This window comes from Ursus maritimus, assembly GCF_017311325.1.
Source record: "Ursus maritimus isolate PB19 chromosome X unlocalized genomic scaffold, ASM1731132v1 scaffold_X1, whole genome shotgun sequence".
Lineage (NCBI taxonomy): Eukaryota > Metazoa > Chordata > Mammalia > Carnivora > Ursidae > Ursus > Ursus maritimus.
The window spans coordinates 83,794,394-83,803,000 of record NW_024423319.1 but is presented as its reverse complement, the minus strand read 5'-3'; the positions used below and the strand labels follow the sequence as shown (position 1 = coordinate 83,803,000).

The window sequence follows — 8,607 nt, the reverse complement described above, 5'->3', positions numbered from 1 at the left end:
CCTGGCTCAGTAGGGAGTCTGCTTGAGATTCTCTCCCTCTGCCCCTCCCCCCATTCTCATGCCCTCGCTCTCTCAAATAAATAAATAAATCTTAAAAAAAAGAAAACTATAAAATACATAGTTTTAATGGTTGTTTTGAAACAAAATAAGATGGTTTTAACATTCATATGGAAGAATAAATGCTAAAGAATATTAAAGAAAACAACCAAAAGAGAAAGAAAAAGTACAGTGAAGGGGCTAGTACTATTTGATACTAAAAGTATTTCTAAAAGTCAATACATTTTTTTGAAAGGGAGTAGATACATATATCAGAAGGAAAAAACAGAGCTCAGAAATAGAGCAATAAACACTTGGAAATTTATGTGACAAAAGTGGCATGTAGTTGAGTTAGAAAAGTGTATTCATTTAACGATTGGTGCCGGCAAATTTTCTATCCAAAGGGAAAATACAAACTTCGATCTCATCTCATACCACACACCAGAGTAAATTCCAGCTGGATTGAAATTTAATTTTAAAAATTAAAACTATAAAAATGTTAAATTTAAGGCATATATTTGTTTAAGCATGAAGTGGGGAGAACTCACTAGGCAAGACAAGATACTCAGAACCTGAAAAGGAAAAAGACAGATATCTCTAATCAGATGATTATTTTTTCTAATTATATGTAGAAACATCTTTCAAAAATCAAGATATAAAGAGAGATCAAAGGGAAAAAATCACAATAAATGACAGAAGGTTAATGTTCACAAATTAGAAAGACAAACCACCTAAAGGAAAAAAAGAGCAAAAGATATGAAAACTTTAAAAAACATATGCAAAGATATTCGACCACTAGTTGCCAGGAAAATGCATAAATAAGTAAAACAAGATACTAGATACCATTTACTTTACCAAAGTAAAAACAGGTATCATTCTGTTTGGGCCTCAGAATGGGAAAAATTAAAAAAGCAGCAATATTCAGTGTGGGAGAGGATGTTAGAGCGATTCCTTTTAGTTTTTTTATGTTTTTCTATTTTTAAAGATTCTATTTATTTATTCAAGAGAGTACTAGCACCCACCAGTGAGGGTGGTGGTATGGCGAGGGGGGGGGGCAGAGGAGAGGGAGAAGCAGATTCCCCCCCAGTGCAAAGCCCGAGTTGGGGATGTGACCCCGAGATCAAGTCCCCAACCCAAGTCAGATGCTCAACTGACTGAGCCACCCGGGTCCCCCAGAATGAGCCCTTTTAGATGTTGCTGGTGGGAGTACCAATTTTACAAAAGTTTTGGAAAATAATTTAACTTAAAGTTCAATACATACTATCCACTTTAAGGAACATCTATTTCTTCACCTAATAATCACTCAGATGACAGTCTCTGAGTGTAGTTTAGAAATCAATAACAAAAATTTCAACTTTTGGGGCACCTGGGTTGGTCAGTCGGTTAAGCGTCTGCCTTCTGCTCAGGTCATGATCCCAGGGTCCTGGGATCCAGCCCGCCTATCGGGCACCCTGCTCAGTGGGGAGCCTGCTTCTCCCTCTCCCTCTGCCTGCCGCTCCCCCTGCTTGTGCTCTCTCCCTCTCCCTGTCAAATAAATAAATAAAATCTTAAAAAATTTTTTTCAACTTCTTGGAAAATCAGAATCTCTTATTTAAATAACTACGGGGTCAGAGAGAAAACTGCAACAGAAATTAGAAAACATTTGAAGTAAACTACAGTGAAAATGTTACATATCAAAATTTGTTACATAGAGCTAAAGTGTTCTTAGAGAAGAATTCATGAACTTAATGTTTATATTATAAAAGGAAAGTGGTTGAATATGAATGAGATAAGCATTCAACTTAGGAATTTAAAAATAAGAATAAATGAAAAAACCCGAAGAAGAGAAATAATGAAATCAGGGGGAGAAATTAATGATGCAGAAAAGAAAAATAATAGGAGGCCCAACAAAGTCAAAGTAGGGTTTTGAAACAATCCCATCTTGGTTTAAGACCACCCATCACTGACTCCATGAGGCAGCATATCTGATTCCATTGGCCCCTCCATCAACCAGTCCCAAATAAATGCATGACTGACACCACAGAAACCTTGACCATCCACTCAATGAACCCCATCATGCACCTCATAGACCATGTACCAGTCACCCCACGGTCGGAATCATTCATTCATTGATTCTTCAATACTCACCCCCAAAACTCTCCACCATTCACTCCATAGACCACCCATTACTCCCCAAACACCCTCACCACTCACCCACTGAACTCCAATCATTCATCTTGCAGGCCCCCTATCACTTACTCCAGTAACCCCCTATGATTCACCCCACAGACCTCCATCACTTATCCCCCAGGTCCAATCTCTTACTTGGCAGACCCCATCAGTGACCTCTGAGAATCCTCACCACTCCCCCCCCCAACAGACTCCTCATCGCTCACCCTATAGACCCCCCAGCACCCTCATCACTCATCCCACGGACTACCCATTTTATTTTCCCCACTGACCCCATCACTCACCCCAAACCCTTGTCACTCACTCTACGCCCCTCCTACTTAGTGACCTCGGAGAAGCCTCATCACTCACCCTACAGAGTAGCATCACTGAGTGCGAAATCCATGTCACCACACCCCCATAATCATGTCAGTGCTTTACTGGCCCAACTGTGCCGCCTCTGTGAAACTCAGTCCCAGAACCCTAAGTGTGGAAACTACCTCTGAGGGACTCTTCGGTATCTGGACTACACCGTGCACATGCCCAGTGTCGGCTTGGGAGCGGCCGGCCCCCCGCACCCCATCGGGTGCCCTCGCGCTGTGTTAGCGCGTGTGCGTGGCGGAGGAGAGGCGGGCTTTCAAATGTTCTTTAGTGACTTTGTCAAGCAACTAACATGGCTGTCCCCTCGGGAGTGTCTCTACGGGAGTCGCCATCTTGGAAGGGTGGTCATTTCGGCCGCGGAGCCGGCGGTCCCCGGGCCGATCTGCCCCTGCGGGATTTCTCGGGAACCCACCGGGCCGGAGCCCGGGCTGGGCCGCCGGCACTTCTCCCGCCCGCGCCGCGTTCTCCACAGTGGCCGCCCGGGCGCAGGCCCCGCGCTCGCCCTTCCCGGCGCTCAGGGGCCCCGCCCTCGGGCCGCATCCCCGGGGAGCCTCGGCTTCTTCACGCGCCGCTAGGCCACCCCCCCCTCCCCGCCCCGCGTCCCGCCGCGCCGTCCCCGCTAGGAAGACTCCTCCGAGCTGCAGGTCTGGAAACGGGCCCGCCCCGCCTCCGCCCCGGCTCCCCTTCTGGAGCGAACGGAACGGCCCCTGACGGGCGCGGGTGGCTCGCGGAGGCGCGGCCCCGGGCGCCGCGACGTGCCCACCTGCCGGCGCCTCTGTCCCCGCGTCGGCTGAGGGCATCGCCGGGCTCCTCGACTGTCACCGACCCTGGGTAGTTGCCATGGGGGGAATAGTACGTGTCAGATTTAGGCCAGGAAGCGGAAGTCGCCCGCAGCGAGAGTTTAACCACTCTGGGCGCGGGGAGCTGAGGTGATTTAGCGCCGGGGACCGAGTATCTGTGGAGCCACTAATTGGGGGCCCGTGATATCCGTGGTGGGGCATTTCATCCAATTTTTAAAAATCAAGGGATCGACCTTCCTTCTAAAAGCATGAAGGCTGAAGTTCTAAAGATCCAAGTTTTGATTTATTTCCATGAGTGTTTGGTTTCAAGCGCTAATTTGTAACTTTTCCCCCCTTTTACCCCGTGAATTATTTAGAAGTCCATTGTCCAACTTGCAAAACTTCTCCGAGACTCACAGGGCAAGAGAATGGGTACTTTTTTCAGGCTGCTGCGACAGGGAGAACAGCCCAGGCTCGCGTTTCCGGGAGCATGGGGGGTTTTATAAGGGAGAGGAGTTTGGGAAGGGAAGGAAACAAAAGCGGCTGACGGCCACCTGCACGTTTGGTGGGCTTTGGTCCACAGGTGTTGAAATGCTGCCCCAAAGGAGCTGTTTTCCGATTTGACTCATCTTAGTCTGTCACATACTCCTCTGGGAATTAATGATTCCAAAAAGGAGTTCAGAAGGAGTGCAGAAAATTTTACAGTTCCTGAGACCATTTTTCATTTTCCCAAACAAACACAAAGTTAATCTGATGGTAGTGATTTCTAATTGCATTGTGGTCTGGCAATGTTGTCTGAATGATGCTGAGTCTTTGAAATTTGTTGAAACTTGCCTTAAGGCTCAAGCAAGGGCCCAGTTTTCAAAAATGTTTCATCTCTTGATGAAAAAAAGATTGTATTTTCCAGTTGTTGGGTTGAGCATATGGGTTTGTTGGCCCAAGTTTGTTAGTTGGGGCTTTATAAAGAATGTATTTCCTTCCTGATGATTTTCTTCTGCTTGACCCATGAGTTCCTGAGAGAGGAGAGAGATTCTCCCACTGTATTGTTATGTCGCGTTTTCATTGTGCTAGTCAATTTTTGCTTCCTATATTTTGAAGTTTATTATTAAAAGCAGGTAAGGGTATTTTGTTGTCAAATAACAGGCAAATCACTTCCCCAAAAGACTGTAGCATGCCTACTGCCACCAGCAAAATAGGAGTTCATTGAGGCACATCTTTTCAGCCCTGGATGTTGATTCAGTCTTTCATGTTTGTCAGTGTGAGGGCCGGTAGTAATTAATTGCTTTAATTTGCATTTTCCTGACTACTTCTGCAACAGAGCACCTTTCTGTATTTGTTGACCACTTAGATTTTCTCTTCTGCAGATCTTCATATCCTTGGTCCAATTTATGTGAAGTGATTCGTCTTTTTCTTATCGATTTGTAGAAGCTCTGTGCGTTAGGGATAGCAACGCTTTGTGAGTTGCATTGCAGTATTTCCCCCCTAACTCCTTTTCTCCTTTGCATTTTATAGGTGTCCTTCAATATGTAATCAGAAAGATGTATTCTCTCATCAGAAATGTCTAAACTTTCTTTCCTGGCTTCTGTATATTACTGTCTTGCATGGTTCTCCTCCCCCATTCCAGGTCTGCCCAGAAAGAGTCTTAACGTTTATTTCATTTTTATTGCTTTAATTTTTTTCTACTTAAACCTTTAATCTAGTTGGAATTTGCTGTGGCGTATGGTATGAGGTCAAGGTCAAGATTTGTTCTTACTGTGTCAAATAGGGAGAAAGCTTCCATTTCAGAAATCTGCAATTATCTCATAACCAAACAGAAAAAGCCTTCTCTTTTATAGATAGGGGAAGGAGGAGGCAAGCCGAGATAAGCAGAATCTGTGGAAGAGGAGCTGTTTTAATGGGAGAATGGACAGTAGGATCTGATAGAAAGGCGCCCACTGTGGTCAGTCGATTCCCTCCCAAGGGAGGCTGAGAAGAGAGGGCACATTCCACAATTTTTTGTGCTTTCTCAGGCTTGGGGAGAAGCCGAGTTCAGGAGGCTGTAGGAAAAAGAGACGCTCTACTGACATTTGGCTAACAGGCATTTTGTTCTGATTAAATCAGTGTTTATGACGCAAGGACTGGGAATTTGGAAGGTCTGTGTCTTCCTTGTCCTAGGTAAACAACAGGAGCATCCGTGAGTCCTGTCTAAGTCATGTAGGGAAGGGGAGTTCTTGGCAGTCAGCAGTTTTCCAGAATATGAAAGAATAAGGGGATTTCTCAACCTTCGCTGTTTACCAGGATCACAGGGCTCAGGTACAATTCAGCAATGTCAGCTGGCACTGACACTGTGTCACTGTGTTTATGGAACACACTGCCCTGTATCCACTGAATTCAATACCAGTTTTGTCATATAAGATTGCACATATGTTTTGCTTGACCTGAACTCTTGATTGTGTCTCTGTAATCTGATTTCAAAGGAGTTCTCCTCTTGCAAATTTATTTTCCTAAGAACTCCTTGAAGTTTAAAATGAAGTTTCAAAATGAATGCTACCCCCCTCCCCCAAACCCCACAAAACAAAACTGTTGGGATTCTCATTGGACTGTATTACCCTAATATAATAGTTCGGAAAGAGTTAATGCTTTTTGTTACAGTAAGCCTTTATATCTAGGGATTTCATGAGTCTCTATTTGATTATGTCTTACATATTGCAATGACATTTTGTCGTCTTCTTATAAGTCCATCACCTTTTTTGGTTAAATTTGTTCTTAGATATTCACAATGTCTTTGTTGTCATTGTTAAGGCTTGTTTGCTAATCCAGTCTGCTTACTGTTGGTATAGGAAGAAAATATCAATTTTTATAATTGTATCTTGTATCCGGCCCCTTATCAAAACTACCTACCAATTCTGGTAGCTTCTTAGTATAGTCTCTCAAGTTTCCTAATTGTACAACATATCAGATATAGGTAATATTTTCTCATTTATCCAATATTCAGTGTGATTCTTTTTATTGTGTTAGCTGTTCAGCACAGTAACCACTAAGCTCATGTGGCTATTTAAATTTAAATTTATTAAGAAACAGATTCTTTTCTTAAAAAGATTTTATTTATTTGACAAAGAGAAAGAGAGAGCCAGCCCAAGCAGGGGGGAGTGGCAAGAGCTTGATGCAGGGCTCTATCCCAGGACCCTGGGATCATGACCTGAGCCAGAGGCAGATGCTTAACTCACTGAGCCACCAGGTGCCCCAAGAAACAGACTCTTAATTATAGAGAACAAACTGATGGTTACCAGAGGGGAGGGGGTGAGGGGGATGGGTGAAATAGGGGATGGGGATTAAGGAGCGCACTTGTCATGATGAGCACTGGGTGGTGTATGGAATTGTTGAATCACTCTGTTGTACGCCTGAAACTAATACAACACTGTATGTTAACTCACCGAAACTAAAACAAAAACTTAAAAAGCCTAAACAAATACATTTTAATTTTAATTTATTTAAGCCAAATAAATTAAAATTCAGTTTCTCAGTCACCTAGCAACATTTCATATGTTCAATAGCTGCATATGGTTAGTGGCTACTCTATTGGATAGCACTAAATGTGAAACATTTCTGGAAAGTTGTATTGGAGAGTGCTGAAATACAGCCTCCAAAATAATGTTGAGTAATACATGTGATAGCATCCCTCTCTTGTTGCCAATTGTAATGGAAATGGTTAAAACATTTTACCACTTAGTATAGAGGTTTCTGGCAATTTTTGGAAAATGGTTCTGTCAATTTTAAGTAGTTTCCTTCTATTGTTATTTTGAGCTTTTGTTATCAATATAATCGCTACTGAATTGTTTCATATACTTTTGAAATATCAATAGCATTATGTAGCTTTTCTAAAGTACTGGTGTAATGAATTCTGTTGATTGACTTATAAATATTAAACCACACTAGCATTTCTAGAATCATCTTAATGGTTATGGGGTATTTTTTTTCTTTTTCTTTTTCTTTTTTTTAAGATTTTATTTATTTATTTGACAGAGATAGAGACAGCCAGCGAGAGAGGGAACACAAGCAGGGGAGTGGGAGAGGAAGAAGCAGGCTCATAGCGGAGGAGCCTGATGTGGGGCTCGATCCCATAACGCGGGGATCACGCCCTGAGCCGAAGGCAGACGCTTAACCGCTGTGCCACCCAGGTGCCCCTCTTTTTCTTTTTTTAGAGAGAGAGAAAGAGCATGTGCGTGAGGGGGTTGGGGGGGACCGAGGGAGGAGAGAGAGCCCCAGAGGCGGGGTTCCATCTCACAACGCTGACATGTCAGACCCGAGTTGAAATCAATAGTTGGATGCTTAACTGACTGATCCACCCAGGGGCCCCTTTTTTTCTTGAGATACATCTGGATTTGATATGTAGATATTTTATTTAGAAATTTTCATTCATATTTATGAAAGATTATCTCTAGTTATCTTCTTTTTTGAGCAATATATTTCAGTTTTGGCATTAAGGTTATTCTTTCATAAAACAAATTGGAAAATTCCATCTTTCTCTGTGGGCTGGTAGAGTTTATGAAACATTGACCCATTTCATTGTGATTTATTTAGGAAAGTGTTTCTTCATTTCCAACTGGTTAAGATATTTTGGTAACGTTTTAATTTATTTCTGTTTTTACTGGGTCTTATCAGAGGAAGTGATCTGTCAAAGCCCTACTTTTTAAAATGTATCAATCATTTCTCTGATGCCAGGTTAGACAATTGAATGTTGTTTAATGTTGCAAGGGCATAGTAGAGATTATATAGTCTCCATGTAAGATATAAAGTTCTTGGGGTGCTTGGCTGGCTGAGTCGGTTGCGTGTCTGACCCTTGGTTTCGGCTCAGGTCATGATCTCAGGGTCACGGAAATAAGTCTGCATCAGGCTCCACACTCAGCACCGTGTCTGCTTGAGATTCTGTCTCCCTCTCCCTCCTGCTTGCACGTGCTCTCTCTCAAATAAATAAATAAAATCTTAAAAAAAGATATACAGTTCTTTTTATGTCTATTAACTATGACTTATTGATTATAATTTTCATATCTTTTTGGCCTTTGTTTTTCTTAACTTGATTCATCATATTCTGAAAGAGGTATAATCTCTTACTATAAATTATGATTTTAAGGTTTTGTTTCATCTCTATTATTTTTTGCTGGTGTTATTTGTGTTTATGTAAAGGTTTATACATATTATATCTTCATAAAATGTAGACTTTAGGGGCGTCTGGATGGCTCAGTCGTTAGGCGTCTGCCTTTGGCTCAGGTGATGATCCCAGGGT

The 8,607-nt window shown here is 42.6% G+C and overlaps 1 protein-coding gene across 3 annotated transcripts in view; it reads right to left on the bottom strand.

The window, feature by feature from the left end:
* ZNF41 (zinc finger protein 41) overlaps positions 1 to 3,517 on the bottom strand; it is a 45,897-nt gene extending 42,380 nt beyond the window's left edge. The window contains exon 1 of one of the 3 annotated variants that reach the window (XM_040632332.1): positions 3,329 to 3,517. The gene's annotated coding sequence lies outside the window, so the exon portion shown is untranslated. The other 2 variants (XM_040632334.1, XM_040632335.1) reach the window with 2 other exon arrangements.
* Between the last annotated feature and the right edge of the window lie 5,090 nt (positions 3,518 to 8,607).